Genomic DNA, 3,845 nt, shown 5'->3' with positions numbered 1-3,845 from the left:
AGTTTTAATCCATACTGAAAGCTACAGTCTGATCTTCACACTTTCCGCAAACAAAATTATGGCATCTGCATATCACCGATTGTTAATAAGTTTTCCTCCAATCCTGATGCCACATTGGTCTTCCTATAGTTCAGGTTCTCAGATGATTTGCTCAATGCACAGTTTGAACATGTATGGTGAAAGGATACAACCCTGACACGCAACTTTCCTGATTTCAAACCCTGCAGTGTTTCCTTGCTCTGTCTGAATGATTGCCTCTTGGTTCATGTTCAGGTGCTGTATGAACACAATGTTCTGTAATTGCCAATCTTTCCAATGTTTTACACAGCTTATTATGGTATATACCGCCAAATATCTTTGCATAAGTAATAAAACACAAGTAAACATCTTTCGTGAATTTTTTATTTCCAGCTAAGATCCATCTGGCATGAGCAGTGATATCTCTTAGGCCAGGTCCTCTTCCAAATGCAGCTTGAGTTTTTAGCAGCTCCTGTTGAATTACTTGCATATGATAATAATGATGTTGTTTGTTTCCACATTTTGTTAGATTACTTTTCTTTCAGATAAGCACAATTATGGACTACTTCTAGGCACTCCTCCTTACTTTTGTCATTGTACAATGGTTCATAGTATTCTTTTATAAGGCTTTTTGTTTCTCTCGGTTTAGGAGTCCTGGTGGCATAGTGGTTCCATGTAGGCGCTAACTGCGAGGTCACCAGTTAAAACCAACAGCCACTCCTCATGAGCATTGTACTGAAGTGTGTGATATGTGAATTGTATGCTGGTAAAACTGTTTAAAATAAACAAACTGTGTTAGACAGGGTTCTCTAGAGAGATAAAACCAAATTGCTGATAATTTAATATATTTATTTATAAAGATAATTAGATATATAACAAGATGAGGCTTTCTACTCCTATAAAGAGTTGCAATCTCAGAAACCCATAGGAGTAGTTCTACCCTATCCCATAGGGTCATCAAGAATTGACTCGATGGCAGTGAGTTTAGTTTAGGTTTTTGGTAGCAATTCCCTCTCTCTCAATTCTGTTTATTGCTGTATACATATGTGGTAGTTATATAATTATGTGTCAATTTGAGGATATTATGAGTGAAGGGGTAGAAATTTGCCTGTCAATCAGGTCGTAGCCAATGATGCCTCTGTGTGGGTGTGGCCTTCTCAGGAGGATTCTAGGAACTTCCTCTTTTTCTCCGTGGAGGAGGGCCACACTCTCTCTGCTTCACATTCCTGTTGACAAGTCACATAGTGCCACGCTGATGACAGTCAGAGCCCTGGAGATGCCCTAGAGATGCATCCACTGCCATTGAATCCACATGATTTTCCACCCACCAGCCTGTGATTTTCCTGCATTCAGCATCATTGCATGTGCTGCATGAATCTAAAGAGGAATTCATGGCTAATATTGGACTTACGGGTTAACACAAAACTTATGGCCTTGATCTGGACTGGGCTGGGATGTTTTATTGATGCATAATTACTTCTTGATATAAAGTTCTCTCTTACACATATATTAGTGTCTCTGAATTTGTTTCTTTACTATACCCAGACCAACACTCCATATTTAATGTCACTATCGATATCATTGAATTTGCATCTGTTTTCATATACTTTTTATTCCCCATATGTCTTATGTCTCTTTTGTTTCTGTAGTCTTTCCTTAGTACTTTATTCTAAATGGTATATTTTGTAATGTAGCATTTGCATTTTGTTCATTATATTTCACTATATTTTTAATAATTTCTCTAAGTTTCCAAAGGGACATGACAAAGGACGCTAGCAGGAAATGAGGAGTTAACAACCATGAGAAAAGAAGAAATATCCTGGAATTCATTGTGGTGATGATTACACAACTCTTATAAATATGATTGAAATACTGAAGTGTGTGATATGTGAATTGTATGTTGGTAAAACTGTTAAAAATAAACAAACTGTGTTAGACAGGGTTCTCTAGAGAGATAAAACCAAATTGCTGATAATTTAATGTATTTATTTATAAAGATAATTAGATATATAACAAGAAATGAACTGTTAAATCATATACAGATAAATATATAATACAAGAAATAAACAGTTAAATTATAAAGCATTACAAGTGGCTCTGTGCAACTCACGTCCATGAGAGAGAGTTGTGAGAGACTAGCAGTCCTTCAAGTCTAGTCTGCTGCCAGATCTTCCTCTATTTGTAGAGAGAGCTAGGCTATGTCAGCACAGCAGCCAATCACAAGGCAGGTCACCAACCGCCAGTCCCCAGCTCCAGAGATGTCTTAAAGGGACCTAAACTTACAGCAACACATTTCACAGGCTAGGCGTCCCACAGGTAGTGTAGCCTTTAAATTAAGGCACAGAACAAGCAAGGCAGCCGCACACTGATCACAGAGCGAGAGACAAGAAAGATGAGGCTCACTAAGCCATTCATCTCTCCGCCCATCAGTCAATCCCACCTGTGTTTATTAGCCAGGCTGGCACAACAAACTATCTCACAAACTAATTTTTGAAATTCATGAAAAAATTCCATCATCTTTCATTCCATCTCCTCATGAACCTTTTATATATCCTCACATATAATTCATCAGAACGAACTCCAGATTTGTACTAAATTAATTCCATTAATATATACAAATGTTATTTCTTGGAGCTCCATTCCCTTCCACCACTTTTATTGTAACATTGTTAGACATTTTGTAACTTTAATACAGCAAACCTGGCAATATATTGTGTAATTATTTCATTACCATCTGTCATCATTGACTTAGTGCATGATAGATTGCTTGCACATGCCTTCTTATATAGATATGGGCAAATATATGGCACACATATTACATTACTATGTTACTGTTGTTAAATATATGATGCACCCTTCCTTCTGCTTCCAGGGCAGAGCCAAGGTGGTAGCAAATTCAAGCCCAGTCCACCGTGATGCCAGCAGAGGTGGCCAGGAAGTTTTTTGATGTCAGCAGAGGTGGCCAGAAAGTTGGCCGCATAGAGATCGAGTTCTTTGCAGACATTATGCCAAAAAATGCAGCGAACTTTTAGGCAATTCTGCACAGTATAGTTCCGAAAAGATGCGGTTCCAAGAGCATAAAAAGGAAGCACCTTCTACAAGTCATAAAGGATCCAGGGTGGTGACTGTAAATGGAGACGGTACTGGAGTTGCCAGTATTTGCTGAGGACCATATACAGATGAAAATTTTAAACTCAGACACTCAGCTCCAGGCCTGCTTTCCATGAACCCCAATCCCCAAGTCATTGCCACTGGGTTGACATGCATACTCGCAGTCCTACCAGTGCTTCCACTCTGCTTTGGCATCATCACAAAAAGTGGTTTCAATACAAATGTCTGTCAGTTCTTCATCACCTGTTTCACCTGTTTTAAATGTGATTGGCTGGATGGAAAGCACGTGGTGCTTGGAAAAAATCATTGGTGGACTTCTAGTGATGAGAAAAATTGAGAATTTTTCCCATGGGCCCCAAGAATAAACCCAAGCTTCCTGTGGTGATCTCATAGTGTGGGGAGATATAAATGGAATTAGGCTTCCCTTTTTCCTTGGCGATGTTCTTGGTAAAATCATCTGGATTGGCCCCTGGATGTGCCTCCCTGCCCGTGGCTACTGCATTTGCTCAAGAGACCTTGGAACTATTACAAATGCAGTACCAAAATGATCAGTTTTTAAATTTTCAGTTGTTGATAATCTTTAAATATATATAATATCTATGTAATGCGTACATTATATCATTATGTGTTACTGCTGTAGTTTTTGTTGATTAAAATCAACTGATTTCCACTCCTCAAAAGCCCATATATTACAGATTATAACTATTTCCTAGGAT

The 3,845-nt window shown here is 38.4% G+C and overlaps 1 pseudogene; it reads left to right on the top strand.

Moving 5' to 3' along the window:
* Positions 1-2,933: 2,933 nt before the first annotated feature.
* On the top strand, positions 2,934-3,537 carry LOC101659541 (annotated as a pseudogene).
* The last annotated feature ends 308 nt before the right edge of the window (positions 3,538-3,845 follow it).

Source organism: Echinops telfairi, unplaced genomic scaffold (assembly GCF_000313985.2).
Source record: "Echinops telfairi isolate 266 unplaced genomic scaffold, ASM31398v2 ScPeMD7_7427;HRSCAF=8465, whole genome shotgun sequence".
NCBI classification, from domain to species: Eukaryota; Metazoa; Chordata; class Mammalia; order Afrosoricida; family Tenrecidae; genus Echinops; species Echinops telfairi.
Note: the sequence above shows the minus strand (reverse complement) of the source record. Positions and strands in the feature narration are given on the sequence as shown.